The following is a 20,630-nucleotide window of genomic DNA, read 5'->3' as shown; positions in this document are numbered from 1 at the left end:
CCAAAAAACAAAGCAACATAGAAACATACCCCCAGCCCAAATCTACCCTCCAAAACCCACCCAGAACATTTTTGTAAAAAGTAAAAAGCAGCACCTTACCAGTCCAAAGCCTCCCGGAGGTCCTCAAAAGTCAGCGATGGTGGCGTGGGGGGGACCCCCACGGGGCCTTCTGAGGCCTCCGGAGGCCTCAGAAGCCAGCGATGGTGGCGTGGGGGGACCCCCACAGGGCCTTCTTAGGCCTCCGGAGGCTTCAGAAGCCAGCGATGGTGGCGTGGGGGGGACAGTATTCACTCCATAAGACGCACACACTTTCCCCCCACTTTTTTGGTGAAAAAGTGTCTTATGGTGCGAAAAATAGGGTAATTTTCATCTTTTTAAATTAAAAAAGGCAGATTCTTAATCAAGGAATAGAGAAAACATGACACATACTCTGATGTACCGTATGCTAATAAGAGGAAAGATTCTGGTAAAGAAATATTTGCTTCTTTATACCATTGGGAAATCTTTTTTTAAAAAATCTTATCTTGCAACAAGGTCCATTTGGGAATTATGTGTCAGAACCATAATGGCCAGATCAGGTTTCCCCAACCTGGTGCCTTGCAGCTGTGCTGAACTGAAATTTCCTTTATCCTCTACTCACCTCACTGAAAATATTAAGTGCTGACTAAAAACCTATCCAGACTCACATATAGATGGGTATATGGATTGCTGTTGATACAGCTTAGTTTGAACCAATGATGGCCCTTTCGTTTGACAGAAAAGTGAACAGTTCTTTCTAGACATTTTGTTTTGTTTCCTTCATCCATTCTCTGGAACTTTGATTTCAGTTGATATTAGTCTGGCTTGGCAGGAGTGCTTTTGCACACATGCCCCTGTCCGCTGGGGTTAGAGTAAAAAAACAACACAAAACAAAAACAATAAAATGGCAGGGAGGCTTGTAGTCTGTGCTTTCCCTCCCTCTCTCCCTCTGCCTACCCACCCCCACTTCTGCCAAAACAAACAAACAAACAAACAAAAAACCCCAAAGTGAAGCTCCCAGACCCAAACTGTAGGGACAAATGTTTTTCTGATGATTCTACTGGCTGATGATTTTACTCTCTTAGGGAGTCTTTCTAGCGGGCTTGTAGGATGGACCAGTGGATCCCTGAAAAGGTTAGATGAGGAAGAATGTCTGAGGGGGGCAGTTATTCTGGAATCTTTGTTAATTTGCTGCAAATTATAGTAACGACTCCATGAAGGATTCCAGTTACTACCTCTGTAGGCTGTTTTGACAGAAAATGGAGTCATTTCCTCAGAGCAATTCCCAGAAGCATAAAAAATGAAGGAGCAATTAGATAGTAGGATATGTGGGGTGAACATAGCTTTCACATGCAAACACTGATCTACAAAGAAAATTAAACATATAAACTGATTTGATGTAACCAGTATGCCAGCATTGCTGTATCTTTCAATGGTGTTTTATCCAATGCACGCTCTATTTTACAGTGAGCTGTATTGGGCTTGGTATTCATGTGTCATGAGTCAAACCTTCTAGCTGTTCATAAAACTGAGAGTCTTTAACTTAATAAAGTAATAATAATTATTATAAATAAATAAATAAATAATAAAACAATTTTATTAATAAATTAGTTTTCTTTCATCTCTAGCTATTTGCACTTTCCCCTCAACTATATCACTCTGTACATTTTGCTTTTCATGACAGGGGCAAAACAAGCTAGCTTTCTGTTTTAGCACTTCTTCACTGGTCACTTTCCTAATTTAAAAATTCTTAGTATCTTTCCCCTCATTCTCCTCAGCTGCAAGTAGTCCTATCTCTCTTGTTGCCTCGTAGTCTAATACACTTTTTATTCTCTTAAATATAAAGGTTGCCCTTGACATTTAGTCCAGTCGTGTCCAACTCTAGGGCACAGTGCTCATCTCTGTTTCCAAGCCATAGTGTGAGCGTTTTGTCCGAAGACAGTTCCCGTGGCCCACGTGGCCAGTGCAACTAGACACAGAACACCGTTCTCTTAGGTGTCTCTTATTTCCCTTGTGCTTGAAAGTTATTGGAAAATAATGATCTGTTTTGTGAGGAACATCCCAAAATGTTTGGACCATAGGCCTTCTTAAATAAACCAGACTAAATTCTCCAAAGAATATACTTCTGAATGTTTAATTTAGTAGTTTGTTTTGTTTATTTAGTTGTGTCAAGTATTTAAACTTTCAGAATTCTTGCCCTAGGTACATCATTGTGGTTAAAAATCTAAGGGCTAAAACTAATCTTTAGTCCCAATTAGTGTAAACACCATTGAATGAGTTCTGTTTACTAAACCAGTACTTTAATTCCATTGATTTCATAGGTCTATCTCACTTGGGACTAACAGGTGGATTTTAGTCCTAATTCTGAAAGCCACCCAATTCATTTTGAGATGACCATGCATTAACTAAGATTTCCAACTTTAGTCCATGCAGATATGTTGTTCTGTGTAATATTTGTGGCAGATCCATTCCTTGATCCATGCTTGTATCATTAGAATCCACTTGACTAATCATACATTTCCATCCCAGGTTTCCCGTGTGGAAGGATAGGTCATGTTACAAGATGTAGAAGAATGAGTTGGGGCTCTTTTAGTGAATAAAATCCGTTCTTGTATAGGTCTTCTCATACAAATTGATTGATTTCCAATTTGTTTTGTTTTTTTTGTTTTGTTTTGTTTTGTTTTTTTTGGTCTTAGAAGGCAAGGTCAATTCGCTTGTTTCCTTAGGCAGGGAAAAACTAAATCATCATCATCATCATCTGAGAACTGCAGAGCTGGAAGGGACCCAATGGATCACTGAGTCCAGCCCCTCTTCTGATATTGATGTGAATCTGAACTCTTGCTTCCAGAAATCCTAAACTGCTAAACACAACAGACAACACAATCATACCCAGCCAACTTTGGTTGGGATTAGATATGGACACATCCTCAGTTCGGACGTTTGTGCCACTTCGCGTGGTGCCAAAAGTTTATTTCCCCTGCCTCTCCGGTCAATGACCCACTCACCAGTCGGAGTGCATTCCTCTCCTCTTCAGCTGTGCAACCATTCCCTGGAAGGAGTATGGGTCTCCTTAACTAATCACTCACTCATATGAGGCAGGACAGACAAACCTATGTGCCTGCTGAGGACTGGTAGAACAGCCAAAGAAAAGGAGGAGAGGAGCACCCTCTGACTGGTGGGTGGGTCATTGGCTGGGGAGACAGGGGAATGACACAAGCTACACCTGTGGTGTTATGCGTACAAACCAGCATGAACCTCCAAACTAAGGTTCATGCCCATTTCTAATCATCATGACTGAGGATGGCGGGTATTTAATCTAACATATCTGCAGGGTACCAGGTTAAGGAAAGCTGATGTACAGTAAATAGAATATTTTAATATTCCTCTGTCCTAATGCCTTTAATATACCTTTCATACGAACAAGTATTTGTCTGTCCCTGCCTGCCATTTCTTTTCCTTCCGAATTGCAGAGAAAAGAAGTGACATCCAGCAACTTTAGTTTTCTAATGGGCATCTCCAGTTGGTGAACTTTTTCTTTTAGTGAAACATCAACTGGAGTCTGACAATCTGGAAGACAAAAAAAAGCCTCTAGGCAACAAGACAATTTTCTTTGCTTGTCATATTAATATGGAGAAATTGTGACATTATTGTAACCTTTTAAAGCAAGGTTAGTGCTGGTGTTAAAGAGGAGATTATGGCAGGAGTGAGAGAACAGCTTCTACTTTATGGAAAAAGATCATTTTGTCTTAAACAGTTCCATTAATATCCAGCTTAAGCTGTCTTTAAGTCCATGGCTTTTCTCTTTGGTTGGCTTTCACGCCACTTTGAGTGTTCCCAAATTATCTCTCCTGAGCTCACTGACTGTCAGAATCTTATGGATAATCTGAAATAGCAGTTCCTAAGGGAAATGTTGTACCTGTAGCAATTGAACTTCCACTTCCTACTGTTTTCTCTGATTTCATTGTTGCAGTCTCTGGGCATCTGCAGAAGAGAAGGGCAGTCTAACATTGTTGGCCCCAGGGGTGCAATTCAACCATTCTTAACTTCTAATAAACAAATACAGAAATGTATGGAAACCCCCAATCAGCTCTGTATCCAAATAATGGCCCGCTCTGCCGGTACCCTTTAGGAGTAGAGATGGGGATATTCGTACAGTATTTATATATGAACACGAATATCGTCATCGCAGCTGGCCCTAATGAGGATCCGGCCTCCAGGACTGGACCATTCACGTGTCCTGCTGAAACACCAATCCTGCTTGTCTTGCCAGTGGCGCCTGGAGCTCCACTCTCTTCCTGCTCTCTCAGCAACCATGCGGGGAGACTCGTCCTCTCACCCCCTTCCAGTGGCCAGCTGAGCAGGAAGAGAGAGGAATCTATAGCCTTTGCATTTACTCTGTTCCTCAACCAAAAAAAATGAGGTACATTAATTGCATATCTGATTTTATATGCAATTTTTGGAAATGAAGTGAGAAACAGGCACAACTTATTTATTTCCAACAAGATCACATTCAATCAAATCCATTTCGTAACACATCCTGATTAACATTGAGGTTTCTGTGTACCCAGGAGAAATTTAAGGAAATGACAAAGCACCTGGCATGTCTGTCTTAACTAATCTTGGAGTGCCCACATTTCCCATCTGGATTATTGTGGCAATGTGTTATACGTGAGACTGCCTTTCAAAGCAGCCTGGAAACTTCAGCTAGTCCTTTAAGACTGCTAACAGAGATCACAGCAGGTGTAGGGACAATTGTTGTTACACACCATCAAGTTGCATCCAACTTAATGGTGACTGTAATGGGCTTTTCAAGGTATGTGGGATATTTAGTGGTTTTACCAGTGCGAGACCACATTGAGTTTCCATGGCCAAGTAGGGATTTAAAGCCAGGTTTACTAGTTCCCAGTCCATCATTTAATTGCACCATGCTGGCTCACTTACCTTGGAGTAAGCCCCATGAAGCAGAGCAGGTCTCTTTTCCAAATAAATATCCCTGTGATTTTCCTGTTAGCAATTTGAGTCTGAGGCAGGGGGAACCTTTATTTCATTTAAAGCTCCCAGAATCCCCCCCCCCCCAGCTAGCATGACTGGTCACTGTACTGGCTGGGAGGTTCTGGAAGTTGTATATTTTTAAAGGAGCAATGTTTTCAAGGTCTGCCCTCTGCCTCTTTCTTGTTTTTGACTTTTAAAGTCCTTACCAGTTTGGGATGTGGTAACTTGAGAAATCATGTCTGTGCCCTCATAAAAGATACACAAGAAGGCTATGACATAGGACATTGTTAAAAATGGCACCCCAGCCTATGGAATGCTCTTGCTAGAGAGCCTTACACAAGTTTTCTTTTTACTGTAGTTATTTCTGCACCAATTATAGATTTTTTTTTTATTTTGACACGTTTGCAGTAGTAAATTCACTCTTAAGTCACTTTTTTGTTTCGTTTTTTATTTATACTAGGCAATATAATTTTGTTTAATTTTCTCTGCTGTGACCAAGAAATGTTATGGTGCCATTTGCTGTTGTTGCTTGCTGTGTTTTATTCAGAACTTGGAAGATTAGGTTTGAAACATAATTCATTAATGTTAAACATCAAACATGGGGAGAGTAATTCATTCTTGTCACTAGGAGATGAAACTATTTAATTCATTGAATAGCATGAATTTAGTCATTTATTAAACAGCTGTGAAATAAATAGTGGGATTTATAAAGAATGGCATGTGAATTATCATCGTTGCCCCTAGTGGTGCATTATCTACTGGCTCCCTCAAAAGTTTCACCATTTTTAAATTACGTCTTCAATCTGGGGAAAGCACCGTATTTAAAGAACCTACCGTATTTAAAGAACACCGTATTTAAAGAGGTGTGTTCCAATTGGTTTGTTCGGCATCAGCTGACATCAGTTCCATAAAGCTCATGACTGGAGGAAGTGACTAAAGGAAGCCTGTTTACAGAGGCCAGGGTTCTCTCCTCAGCTATTTCAGCTTACTTCCGTGCAAAAGATGCCCTTCAATTTTTATTTAGTGTAATGATTTTAGGAAAAACTAGTGTCTTTTGCATGGAAAAAATATGGTAGTTTTCCCAGACAAACTACCAATGTCATAATGCACTTTTTAGCTGAGAATAGTACTTTGCATAAGGTTTTCAGGTGGTGCCTTACCTGCATTTTACCCTGATGCCTATTTGTTTGTTTACATAGCAAAGAAGCTGTAAGGCTAATGAAATAAAGTAAAGCCACCATGTTTGTATTTTGAATTTTCACTCTGCCCATGTACTTAGTGGCAGGAGTCTTGTTGGCTTTAGCTTTGCACATGTAAAGCTGGTGATGTCATCAACCACAGCCATTTATCTTTAATTAAGAGTTATTATTCCATGTGTGTTAGGAATATGAGAATATATTGAAATGTTGTGGTTTAAGGAAATAAATGAAATATTCACGTTAAGTATAGAAGTTTACCTTAAGATAGCTCCTTTATCAATATAATTATCAATGCACCAGAACAACGGAAGAACTAATTTCAAATTTATTAACAGCAGCAAGATAAATGGTAGCAAGGAATTGGAAAGTTAAGTACAATTTTCAACTGGAGGAATGATATAAGGAAGTTTGGGATATAGTTATCAATAATAAATTAACATGTAATACAAAAAATAAGAAGGGATTGTTACATAGGGATATTTTTTATTTATATATAGGAAGATTTTATTGAGTTTGTGTTTTGTTTTATTTTTAAAGGGAAGGATTGTGTGCCATCACAAGAATCAATGCAGTTTTAGAAAGTGAACAGGCCACCGTAAGGAAGGAAATTGTTTTATCTTTGGATGGTCCAGTGGGGCACACCAGGGTTATTGTTTTGGTTTTCTGTTTTAAGGTTTTTCTATGTAGTTGTGTTACGTTTTAGATTGCATTAAATCAATCAATAACTTTTTTAAAATGAAAAGGTTTCTTATTCCCCCCACCCAACCCCAGGTTTTGAAGCTCTGTAGGGTCCCTTGCAACTGGAAGCAGAGACCAGTGGCAACAATTTTCAGACATTAAAGGCACCCATGGCCCCCAAAGATTTCCCCAGGTTGAAAGGGATCCCTAGGGAGCCTTGGGACCTGAGCAGGACGGAAATAGGAAATACTTAATTAAAAATCAAAGACTTTGGCTGATGGCATCATTAGTCTTACATATATGGAGCTGCACGAACAGGGTTCCAGCCCATGTCTTACTGTCATATATTTTGGCACACACACACACCTCTAGCTCCCAAGCACTGTTTGACTGAACTAACTAGAGAGGAAAGGATGTGATAGTTTGTTTCAATATATATTTTTATGTAACATTTAAACTCACAAATTAACATGAACTACTGTACTGTGAATTAAAAGGGATGTGGTGGCACTGCGGGCTAAACCGCAGAAGCCTGTGCTGCAGGGTTGGAAGCCCAAGCAGTCGTAAGATCGAATCCACGCGACGGAGTGAGCTCCCGTCGCTTGTCCCAGCTCCCGCCAACCTAGTGGTTCGAAAGCATGCAAATGCAAGTAGATCGATAGGGACCACCTCGGTGGGAAGGTAACAGCGTTCCGTGTCTAAGTCGCACTGGCCATGTGACCACGGAAAATTGTCTTCGGACAAAACGCTGGCTCTATGGCTTAGAAACGGGGATGAGCACCGCCCCCTAGAGTCGAACACGACTGGACAAAAATTGTCAAGGGGAACCTTTACCTTTACCTTTACAGTGAATTAAACTGAACAAGCATTCCTATTTGCACTGAAAGCAAGATCAATAGTTGTTAAACATTGGTTCCAGTTCTGTGTGGATTCTGCAATAAAAGGTGACTCTGGAGGAATTACATGTTTCATCCTGGTGTATGACTATTCAATTTGCATCCTTCAAGTTAGTTTATTTCTGTTTTGCCTTCATTTTTGTGGTCTTTTTTCATGCTTAATGCTCAGCCCTTGAGAATATGGGAAGAAAATGAAGGATCAGAGGTCATTGCTGTCTGTTGCTGGCAAAAGGAAAACAGAGTTGACACGGAAAAGTCTAAATGTTGTGGAAGTTAGAGCAGAGGGTGTGGGAGTAGGAAGGACAGCTAAGAATAGCTGTCTGCACCTGACTGAACAGCAAAAATACTCTGAGGCATTAGAGTGGCAAAGCACACACACGGTGGTAAATAACCATTCTTTTCCTCTGGTATTGCATCAAGCATACAAAGACATTCTAGCATCCATACAGAATAATACTGTATGTTCAAATATTTATCTATTTAAGGAAGAAAGCAATGTAACTGAGGAGGGTAACACATTAATATTATGTGATAGATCTGTTGTTATGTGCTGTCACATTACATACGGAAACCCTATGAATTAGTGACCTCCCAAATGTCCTATTGTTCATAGTCCAGCTCAGTTCTTGCAGCTCAGAGCTACAGTTTATTTTATTGAGTCAGTCATATTCAGTCATCTTATTTTCCCACTGCCTTCCAATTTACCCAACATTATTGTCTTTTCCAGTGAGAGTTGCCTTCTCATGATGTGCCAACGCATGATAGCCTCAGTCTAGTCATTTTGCCCTTAGAGAGAGTTCAGGGTTAACTTGATCTAAACCCAGCTATTTGTCTTTCTGTCAGTTCATGGTATATGGAAAGTTGTCCTCCAGTTACACATTTCTTACGATTTGATGCTGTTCCTATCAGCTTTCTTCACTGTTCAGTGTTTTTATATATGTACAACTACGTAGCAGTCGGGAATACCATAGTATAGACAAACTTGGTCTTGGTCTCCAGTGACACATCCTTACTCCAAAAGATCTTTTCTAGTTCTTTTATAGCTGCTTTTCCAATTCTTAATCTTCTGATTTTTATTTATTTATTTATTTTTTGGCTGCAGTGTCCATTTGGACTGATGACTGAACTAAGGTACAGGAAATCTTTAAGTATTTCATTCTATCTATTGTCACCATCAAAGTTATTTAACTCTTTAATCATGTTTGTGGCCTTCTTCGTGTTCAGTTGTAATCTTTTTATGTGACTTTTGTCAGTATTTGCTCAGCTACTGCTACTTTCAGTCAGTAAGATGGTACCATTGCGTATCTTACGTCATTGTTGTTTCTTCCACTAATTTTAACTCCTCCTTCATCTGAGTCTAATACAGTTGTTCATCAGATAACGTTGAAAGATCAACTAGCCACCCAGAGTGGTAGAATTTACCAGATGGGCGGGATATAAATCAAATTGTGTTTTGGCATCGTAATGTAGTGTTTTTATGATTTAGAACTGTTTATTTACATTGTTTACTGTATTATTTTTAAGGTTGTTAGCCGCCTAGAGTGGTCCTTGCTTGACCAGATAGGCGGGATATAAATAAAATAAACAGACAGACAGACAGACAGACAGACAGACAGACAGACAGACAGACAGACAGACAGATAGATAGATAGATAGATAGATAGATAGATAGATAGATAGATAGATAGATAGATAGATAGATAGATAGATAGATAGATAGATAGATAGATAGATAAAATAATAATCTGGTCTGACTCCTTTGTCTCTCCAGTTCTATGTGGGGCTGCCTTTGAGACTGACGCCGAAACTCCAGATGGTACAAAATGCGGCGGCCAGACTTCTTACAGGGGTGAAAAGTATCAACATATTTTCCCCACGCTGGCCGCCTTGCATTTGCTGCCTATTTGTTTCCACATTGATTTCAAAGTTCTTACAATTACATAAAAAGCCCTAAATGGTTTAGTACCTCGATATCTGGCAGAGCGCCTTCTCCCAACAAGTTCTGCCAGAGTCACTTGTTCCAGCCAAGCCGGACATCTGAGGGGCCTAACGCCAAGGGAGATCCAGAGGAAAGAATGAGGAACAGGGCCTTCTCAGCAGTGGCCCCTCGATTTTGGAACAACTTGCCAGTAGAAATCCACTTGGCTCCCTCTCTGGGTTGGGTGTTTTCAGGAACAGACTTAAAACCTGGCTATTTGAGCAGGCTTTCCCTCCTGCCATATCTTAATATGTCTTAATGGCCACCTTGGATGTATAATATATGTTTTTGGTTTTATTGTTTTTAAATTTGTAAACTGCCCAGAGTAGACCTTTGGTCTAGATGGACGGGATAGAAATCCAATAAATAAATAAAATAAATATTTTGTCCTAACAGTAGCACCTCTCCAGATTATCACCAGATCAGTCAAACACTGTGGCACATCCATTTCTTTTACATAGTTTCTCATGATCCAAACAGCCAAAGGCTTTGCTGTAGTCTGTAAAGCATAGACTGCCTCTTATCTGCAACTCTGTGTTCCAGTGGCCAACATATATTTTCAATATGGTTTGTAGTGCCACTTTCTTTTCTTGATCCAGCTTGAATATATGGTATATCTTGATCCATATATGGTAAAAGTTTTTGTTGCATAGCCTTGAGCATCAGTTTTCTTGCATGGGAGATTACTGCAGTGGTCATATAGTTGCTGCACTCTTTGGCATCTCCTTTCTGTGAAGAACTCTCTTTTTTTGGAACAATTTTTTTTTTTGGAGCAACTGCATAGTTATTATTAAGAAAAGATTTCTGTGACATCTCTCCCTCAGAAACAACTTTTTTCTTTCTTGCAACCTACCCTGTTTCCCCGAAAATACGACAGGGTCCAAAATGCATTAGGGCTTATTTTCAGGGGATACTTTATTTTTTCATGTACAATCTACCTTTATTCAAATACAGTCACGTTCTCTTCTGGTTGCTGCACAATGGTGGAGGATGGGCTTTCACTTAACTAGGGCTTATTTTTGGGGTAGAGCTTATATTATAAGCATCCTGAAAAATCATACTAGGGCTTATTTTCAGGTTAGGTCTTATTTTCAGGGTATCAGGGAATTATTTACTGCTGTTCCACTTTTACCTTGCATTCCTGAAAATTTGAAGTCTCTACATGTGTCTTTTACCCAAATTGGCTATTTCACAAATGGGTGAAAATTGTAGTTTTCTTTTTATCCTGTTTCCCTAAACAAAGGAAACAAATTTGAAACAAAGGCCCATTGGCCCATTCTTCTACTGTCTCCATGCCTATTCTCGGTCACTATGGATAACATGGCTGCACATCTGGAGTTTTCATGGATTCTTTCTCTTCACTATCTTGCAAATTACTGTAACGTAAAACACAATTTCAATTATCTGTTAATGAGTGAGTGCAGGATTGCAATTTAAGGCCGGGGATTACAGTGCATCTCTTTCTCGAATCTCACCTCAGGCACAATCTTAATTGCTCAGCTTCAGCTAGTCCCTGTTTCTTGCACTCAGACCTCCATATTTAATCATCATACATTAATAATAATATAATACTGTCATACAAGCTTCTGTATTTAGAAAGTAATTTGAACAGTTTGTGTAGCAAGCCAATGCATCACTTCTCAGAGGTAAGTGCTATTGAATTCAATGTAACTTACTCCCAGGTACTGTAAGTATATGTGTATGTTATATAGCATTGCAGACTAAAACAAAATAAAGCTGAGAGAGGGTTTTTTGTCCCATTTATTTCAACATTGAATTATGTTCTCAATTCTCTCACTCAATTGAGCTTTCACTGTAACCTTCTGCCTACACTCCTGAAGGTAGACTTCATTCATCTCAATCTCATAACTGTATTGAAACTGGTGTTTGTGGACGGCTGGGCTGATAAAATAGACACTGCTGCCTTAGAAACTAACTGCTTCCAGAACAACTTCTTACTTCATTTTTATTTTTTGATGTACTGTAGTAGGTAATTTATTTGCTTGTTTGCAGCATATACATTTTATCAAGGATGTTTCATGGTGTTGTAACTTGCTAAAGGTTTACAAAGGGCTGCTGTGGTTTTGCTGAGGGAAGCCTCCGCCACCTCTGCTGCCATCTTTGCAAAGGGCTGCTGTAGTTTCCCTTGAGGCTAGTTCCACTGCCACAGCCACCATCTTGGGAAAGATGGTGGTGGCAGTAGTGGCGGAGGCCTCAGAGGCGTGGGTGGTGGTGGACAAGGTAAGTAGGTGATGGGGGAAGGGGGGCAGGCTGTGGGACTGGGAGCCTCAGTTGTGCGGGCAGGGAGCTAGCCTTGCCCTTCCCTCTCTGCCTATGGACCCACTGTTGAGCTGTTCAGTGGGCCCATAGGGGTCTTCCCTCTCTGCCTGTGGTGGATGAATAAAAATGGGTAAATATTTGTCCCTTCATATATGTCAAGATCTCCAGAATTGACAAATACGAAGGGACAAACATTCAACAAATCAGTGATTTATGATGAATATTGTGATTCATTCTTTTAATTCATCCCCATGTTTACTCTCTACCAGATTTTCAAAAAAAATGTTGCTACAAATTCTTCCTTCTTATTGAGGAATCTGCTTGTCAGTCTGTGCTTCTTAGGCACGAGAGCAATCTACTGTAGTCATTAGGCAGAGGATGGTACCATTTCAAACAAGCAGATTTGGGCTGTCATGACAGGGGAACAAATTATTGTTGGAGTTTTATTTATAGCCTTGCATTCTGTCTGTAATTTGTGTGACTGAGAGGTAAATAAATGGATTTTTTCCCCCCACCTACAAATGTCTCAGAGGAAGTTATTGAGACTTTAAGTGCCAGTTAATGAGACAGGGGTGGACTGTGGGGAACTTGTTAGATATTCTCAGTGGTTCTCTGTTCTTCTACTGTATAATGAAAGGGAATTTTACCAGAAATCCAAAACTTGGCAACAATTGTTAGTTACTGGATTTGTTATTCCTGCATGTTTACTGTCACTTAAGGGATGACGTGATTGTGGGATTTCCTGCATCCGGTGCCAAAATAATTTTACTGGCTTTGCCTATCATACATTTTAGCTCAGGTGACAGTCAAGCACCAGTTGCTGCTGTATGTGAGACAGGAGGCGAGTCGGGATCACCACTCGCCGGAGCACCATCCCTTCTCACCAAGGAGAGTGGAAGGAAAGGAGGACTCCAGTTGATTCCGGAAAGTCCCAGAAGCAGAGGCAGGAGAGAGAGGGCTTGAAGGGGATGGGAATAAAAGAGACAGAGTTAGAAAAGGCGGGAAAGGAGAATGAACAGTGGGAGGAGAATGAGGCAGGGGAAGGACAGGTAATAGAGAAGGGAGAAGCATTACCTCCAGGATAGGAGTGGATCTGGTTGCAGGATCCATGGACCCAGAAGTGGGAAAAACAAAGAGTGCCCAGGGAAGAGGCAGACCATAGGAGACGATCCATGATTCCTCCCAGACCAACCTATTGGGGAGAGGCAGAAGCTAAAGAATGGAGAAGAAAGCTGAGAGAAGAGAGAGAATGGGTAGAGCAAGAGAGACAAGGAAGAAGGGAATGATGAGTACAGGAGATGAGGAAGAGGGAGGAGTGGAGAAGGTCTGGGGGACATTGGAACCCGGGAGAGGTGCCTAGTGGGAAGATCTCATTGGCGACGCATCCGTGCTCTTGTTACCTGTACTGATGGGGGCAACACTAAAGGAATGGGCACTGCCTGAGTTACCAGGACCTTGGAACACTAATTGTGGCAACCCTTTTGTGTTTGAAGAATGGAAGCCCCTTTCCACCCCGTTGGAGGAAGGAAACAAAGACTTTACACCAGTTGACTTCCGGCTTGATGCTGCAAGGAGACAGCAGCAGGAGGACGGAGCTTCGTCCCCTGGGCTGAATTCTGACCTGTTTGGGACCCCCAGGGGGTTAAAACCACCCCAAAGAGGTGGTGAAATGGGGGAGACACCTGTTGATCCCATGGGAGTGATGGTGGTTACCCTGTTTGATCCGGTTAAACTCCCCAATCAACCAGCGGGTGGAAACAAGCAGCTGAGAAGCTTGCTTGCAAGTCATCGGCAGCAGGCAGGTGAGAAGTGACAACCCTAATTAACATTGTTACCATTGGGTGAGAAATATTTATAACTATTCTATTTTATGACCATCCCTGGATGAGACAATCCCTATAACAGAAAAGTGTCTCTTAGCCTCACCACTTAAAGAGCAGCTGTGAATCTGGAGAGGGGAAGAGATGCAAAGAGAAGCAAAGAAAATAAATTGGACATTAATTAGACATTTAATTATACTTCAAGGAAGGAAGTTTGGTACTACTCCAGCGTTAGAAACTTTATCCTAAAATTATTAAGCAATTCTGAAGTTAAACTGGTAATGTTATGGCTACAGCTACTTACAGCTATCTACAGCATTGGGGAAAAGCCCAGAACATTGACCTTGAAGACTTTATGGAGACTTTGACTTTTTTTCTCTCAGAGGACTGACTGAAATACAGCGATGCCTCGCAAGACCAAATTAATTCATTCGGTGAATCATGTCGTCTTGCGAAATTTTCATCTTGCGAGGTGCGGTTTCCCATAGGAATGCATTGAAATTTAATTAATGCATTCCTATGGACGAAAAAAGTCAGAAAGAAAACGAAGTCAGAACAAAGTCACTTACAGTACCAGGTACTGTAGACCGAGCCCCGCTCCTGATGGTGCCTTGGTAGCCCCAGAACAGCCGGACACTGTGTGACCAGAGTGCCAAACAGCTGAGGCAGCAGCCATTTTGTGGTCGTCTCCGTTCCCTGCCCCCGCCTCCCAGTTGTTCGGCCCTGGGTCTCAGAGGCTTCCCAAGGCTTGCCCAGCATGGAAAAAGGCAGGGGTAAAGTCAGTCAAGGCACCACTGTAATTATAAGCAACCCATGTGACACAATGTTTAACAGGCATGAACTGAATGTAGATAGATTGAAAAACTAATAAAATGTTATTTTAAAAAAAGACTACACCAACTCAGGACAATGGTTTATTTGTTAGTTCAAAAATAAATGTTCCATCGTTACCACTGCAAACGTTGTCAAGTGATATTATTGGGGAAAGTAAGGAGATCCATGTCAACAACAGTGAACCCTCACACTGCACCTCAGAGAAACAAATGTCTTAGCTATTAAAATGTGCAACAAAAACAAGAAGAAAAGTATAAATTCATTTCCAAAAAATGCACCTCCTTTGCTGCTAGGGAGCTATTTGGACTCAGCCCGATACTGCCACTTGGGGAGGCCTTGCTTTCGTTCTGCTCTGCTCAGTCATGGCTTCAGCCTGGGAAGAAACTTTATCAATGCTGAGAATTAGATTTCCATTGTGTGGACGTTGCCTGGGAACATCCAGCAGCAGGGAGCAGAAGTCTCGTGAACCTCTTCAGAAAGCCCTAGCATTGGTTCTTCACATTCTTCAAGGCATATATCATAGGTCCAAAGGCTAAGTCCTGGTTTATGACTAAGTCAGTTAGGGCCTTCTCCAACTGTAAATAAAATTCCTTGTCCACAATAAAATCCCTGGCAGGCAGGCCACAATGTGGCTCTCTGTGGACATCAAAGAGTGCCTCAAGAACTCACTCCGCTTCAGATGCCAGGAGGGAGTGGCTTGGGCCCCACCCATCCCCTCGAGCGGAGTGCCATAGGAGGGAAAACGGGAGACCCTGGGCAGTGGTGGTGGCAGTAGGTGGGACCTCGTCCATATGGTCAGGAAACAGGTCTCCCTGCAACTTCCTTGTCCATGGCTCTTCTGCCAGGCCTGCCCATGAGGAGTAGTGGTGAGGAAAGGTCACCCCCTAGGCTCTCTGCCACCACCAGGAGCCAACTCGGGAGGAGGGCAGCAAGAGGGCTGGGTCTCTCCTGGGGCTGATCTCTCTGCCATTCCTCGTACTGACCTTGGGAGGAGAAAAAGGGACAACAAATTGGCAGTGGCAGCGGTGGCAGCAGTGGCAGGAACCTAGAGGAGAAAAGCAGGGGGATACATGTCATCTATAGTTCATGTGTGGTGTACCTTGCTTTATGTGACATTCTATACCACACTAGATGCTTTAGAAATAAAATTTAGTGGAATATGAATATTTAAACAAACATATAAATATGGCTCATATGTCTTTTTCTCTGTATGTGTATGAACGTACATGTCTGTCTATTTGTTACAGAACCAAATCTGTACGCAATCTGCATAAATGTGGGGCATTTCTTCTGACAGCTCAAGGGAAGCATTTTTTTCCCCTTCCACTGGTGGCCTTTGCATCAGGCAACAGGAAGGAGGACATTATCCTATTTTGCTTCCATGCCATACCCTTTATGCTCTATATTGCTGATTTACTCCTTCGATAGACCTAAATAGAAAACTCATTTGATTCAGGAATCTTCCTTACAAACATTTGTTACATGCTTCCAAAAGGTGTCTAATGCATACAGAGAAAGAACAGCTTCTGAAAAAATCCAGTGCTTAAATCCTATAACAAGGAAAACGAATAACTGGTGCACTAGGTGGTTTTGCCTAACACTACCGGTCTCACTGGGAATGCTAGGTACTGCTTTTGTACCCATTTGTTTGTTGTTTAGTCATTAAGTCGTGTCCGACCCCATGGACCAGAGCACGCCAGGCCCTCCTGTCTTCCACTGCCTCCCAGAGTTTCGTCATATTCATGTTGGTAGCTTCAATGACACTTTGTACCTATTACTGTTGGTAATGTGTGTATGAGGGACTTTGCTAAAGGGACAGACTCTTTCTGGCATCTATCCCGAGGAGCTGTTGAAGGTCCTCATTCTGAACAGTGAATCAGCATCACATTACTGTGAGCCTTCGACTGAAGTTCCTCTGCTAATACGACCATAGGAATCAATCTCAAGCAACTCAAGGGAGAAGCTTTAATTCTAAACTAAGTTAATATAAACATTTGGTTACTGGTATCCTATGAGCTTGAATTTTTTTTTCTTTTTTCTTTGCTTACAAAGCTGGTGCACATGAGAAGAAAAAGAGCTGGATTCCATTTAGGTCACACACTCTGTTTTAGGTAAGCACCTTTGTGAACATTATGAGTGTATCTTATATGGAGCTGTATAATGGTCCATTTAGTACAAAGTTATCTACTCTGGTGAGAGGTGGTTCTTCATGGTCTCAGGTAGAGATCTCTCCCATCACCTGGTAACACCATCTATTCAACTACAGAGACCTTTTGTCTAGAAAACATGTGTTTTATTAGTGAGCTATGTAAACTCATAACCAGAGCATTAAAACTATTCCCACCCCCGTTATTTGTCCCCAAAGACTACAATTCAAAGTTCCTCTTTCCAAGTGAAATGTAGATTTATCTCTTTTTAAACCGAGCATTATAATTTCCCAATCTTGGCTGAGACATTTCTAACAATGGCATATAAACACCAGGAATATGAGGTCCCTCCCCAAATATGCCTAGCATATCTGCTTTTCCCACAGCTTGGAAGAGTTACTTCTTGGACTACAGCTTCTCTAATTCTCTAGCAACTAGGGAACTGTAGTCTTGGTTTTCCCTTGTGACCCTTTGACCTTTTAAAATTTGTTTTTGCTTCCCACTTAACGTCCATGGCCTAGATATACATTATCCCTGTTTGAAACACTAGAAACATTGAACTTTTGGAAAGATGAAATAAAGTATTTGGAATTAATTTTTAAAATGTCATTTAAAAAGCAAAGCAGCCAAAAGAAAATGGCCCTGTTTAACAGAAATAACAACCAAGTTGCAGAAATTTACTCTGATGAAAACCAAGTGTACTTGGTGACATTTAACTTGTTCAGTATGATTATCTATGTGATAATTCAGCTAGCATGATTTCCCCCAAAGCTGAATATGATAGATTTCCTGGTTCTGAAGCAAATATTTGTGCTTGCCATGTCTCTAAGCAGCAATATAAAACCAGAATTTAGAAATCTTTATAGGTGTGAGGTGACCACCATTTTTAAAATGCTGTTGTCTGGAAAGGTTAGATGTACCTTTGAGCTTTACAGTAGATAGATACCATCTTTTTCAATTACAGTATATTATACTGAATGTACCTAAGGGCATGTTTATATAAGCCAAAGATATTAGTATTAGGAGCAAATACTTGGTGAATTGTCTGGGTGGAGACCATGCTGCATCTGTGCTGTGTGTGTGATACCTGCCAACCTGCTGGCATTAAAAAAAAAGTCCAATGACTAATATATTAATGATCCTGTTAGTGACTCTGGGCGTATCTGCACTGGTCCTTTTGGTGTGGGCTGGTGAGATCTAAATAGGGTCACTTGAGGGCAGGGGAAAGAGCAGTATGCCATTTGGCACAATCCTCATGTTCAAATGGAATATTGACCTCAAGTGACCTTTCTGCTCTTCCACTGAATACCCCCTCTGCTCTTCAGGGATGTGTATCTGCTAGATCAGTGGTTCTTAACCTTTTTAAAAGAAAAGCCCCCTTGAGCCATTGGGGAAGTTAACATGGCCCCCCTCCCCACGGTGGCAGCAGCACCGGACCTGCTGCCAGCATCAGCTGCTCTGGATCTGCCTCCCGGATCAGCACTGTGGCTGCAGCCGCCTTCTTAGGTTTGGCTTGCTCCATTGCCCCCATATCGCTCCCCTTTTGTTCCTTCACCCCTGTGTCGCCTTTTTTGTTCCATCACCCCCCTGAAAAATGAAATTGCCCAGGTTAAGAGCCACTGTGCTAGATCATTGCTGATGCATTGAATCACTTCTTATTAAATTTTTAAAATATATTTTTTCTGCATAGTGCTGATCAACGAACTGCCTTCAGCTGTAGTTTTGTTTGGCACTATGTACAAGAGAAAGAACACTTTTCTTTTGTTTAATCTAGGTGATTCAGGACATCAGTGATGGTCTAGCACATACACAAAAAATAATTATTTCACTTCTCCTGCCCTTCCACCAAGCAGCAGAAGAAGTGTTCAATTTACCAATATCCTGAAGCAATTTCTTTATTAAGCCACTTCATGTTACTGAAAATTGACAGTGGAAGGAACCTTGGCAGCTATGACAGCTGCAATGCTCAATTTGAGTCAATTCCCAGCAATCACACCTGCTGGGAATGAACTAAACTACAGTGCACCTTCCCACACCAAAAAAAAGGAGACATCCCTGACAGGGCTCAAAAAGATTTGTTTGTTCTTTTTTAGTATGTGCACACTTATTGTTTCAGCTTTAAATATTGTCTTTCAAGGAGAAAGGGTCTTTTTAAGGAGAAAAGGTGGGGGTAAAATGTTTTAAAGAAATAAATAAAGTAGTGGAGGTTGTTGTGGATTTTTCGGGCTCTTCGACCATGTTCTGAAGGTTGTTCTTCCTAACATTTCACCAGTCTCTGAGGACAGGAGTATTTATAGCTGTGGGATCAGCTTTTGTCCTTTTCAGAACATGCCCTAAAACAACCTGGACATGAAATTCTATTTCAAAATACTGAAGTACTGGACAACACCAGCAATCGTTATGTTAGACTGCAAAGGGAAGCCATTGAAATCCACAAACACCAGGAGAGCTTCAACAAAAAAGAAGAAAGTTTAAAACTCAACAAAGCCTGGCTCCCAGCACTGAAAAAAACAGCCTGCAAAAGGTCAGAGAAGTCTACCCAACTACAAGGACTGGTGAACACTGCACACAAAAGACCAGCTAACGACACCCATCAGTCACAGTGACAGATAATCTCTCCCTCTTATCACAACAATACACCCACAACAAAAAAACACGCTGATCACCACAATCGCCCATCTCCTGAAAAAGACAATACTCAACTATCTAAACAAACTGCAGCAGAGCACAGAGTTCTGACTCCTGTCCTCTGAAGATGTCGGCCACAGAGGCTGGCGAAACGTTAATCAGAACAACCTTGAACATGGCCAAAGAGCCTGAAAAACCCACAACAATAATCAGATCCCAGTTGTGAAAGGCTTCAAGAATACAAATTAGTGGAGGTTTTCGACCAGCCAGAATCTCATGAGTTTACACTGGATGTTAATTAAAACAGACTATGGTTGATTCAAAAGAAGTTTTACTGTGTCTATTGTTGACAGGAATGCAATATGACACAAGGTAACAAAAATAAAACATAGAGACCACTGCTGGGAAGCCTTCTTGAGCCCAGCTGGTCATGAGGCTAGGTGCTTCACTCTCAATTAATGCATGATTTTGGAGATTTGGTTTCTGTCTTCTTAAATAGACCTCTGTGTTCTAACATTGGTGAGTGATGGTAGAAATTAAGCAACTGAACAGATTCTCTTTTATGCAAAAAAGAGCATAACTTGTATATGATTGGATCATGTCCCCATGTTTACTGAAGATTCCAGTACATAACTGTAAAATATAAAAACATAGAAACAACAAATGGCATTTCTCTAGCAAGACTTATTCATTGAAGTCCATTAATGTCTTATTTTGTGTTTGCCATTAACTCCAATGCTTATCACAATTCAAATTAACCTTTCATCATGATTTATACATGGGGTAGACAGGAAACAACCTCCTACTTTACGATTTCCCTTTCCATGTGTCTCAAATGTCTCCAGTCTTCCTTCAGTATAGGCAATTTATTCCTTTAATGTCTTTCTATAAAAATCACTGTTTCCTAAAGACAGGAACGGAATCATAATTGAAAATGCATTTGACTTCAGTCAAATAGTGCTTCATGGAAAGTTCCTAAAGTTTGCCTTTCAGTTTTGTCTTCCATGCTTGCTGCTTATGGTAAGATCTGAATCCATGGCTGAAAGAAATGTTGCCTGCAGGAGGCCCAGATAGAAAGTAATCCTGGGTACCACCACTGTCTGACTCTGACTACTGCGGAGAATGCAAGGAAGCTCATGCCATCTGCAGAATTCTGTCTC

The 20,630-nt window shown here is 41.1% G+C and overlaps 1 protein-coding gene across 2 annotated transcripts in view; it reads left to right on the top strand.

Annotated features, from left to right (window-relative positions):
- HTR1E (5-hydroxytryptamine receptor 1E) overlaps positions 1-20,630 on the top strand; it is a 48,939-nt gene that overhangs the window by 16,150 nt on the left and 12,159 nt on the right. Inside the window, exon 2 of one of the 2 annotated variants that reach the window (XM_072998994.2) lies at positions 16,748-16,806. The exons of the other annotated variant lie outside the window; for it this stretch is intronic. The gene's annotated coding sequence lies outside the window, so the exon portion shown is untranslated. The remainder of the gene's footprint in view (positions 1-16,747; positions 16,807-20,630) is intronic. 2 annotated transcript variants of the gene reach the window in all.

The sequence above is a fragment of the Pogona vitticeps genome, chromosome 1 (genome assembly GCF_051106095.1).
Source record: "Pogona vitticeps strain Pit_001003342236 chromosome 1, PviZW2.1, whole genome shotgun sequence".
Lineage (NCBI taxonomy): Eukaryota > Metazoa > Chordata > Lepidosauria > Squamata > Agamidae > Pogona > Pogona vitticeps.
Note: the sequence above shows the minus strand (reverse complement) of the source record. Positions and strands in the feature narration are given on the sequence as shown.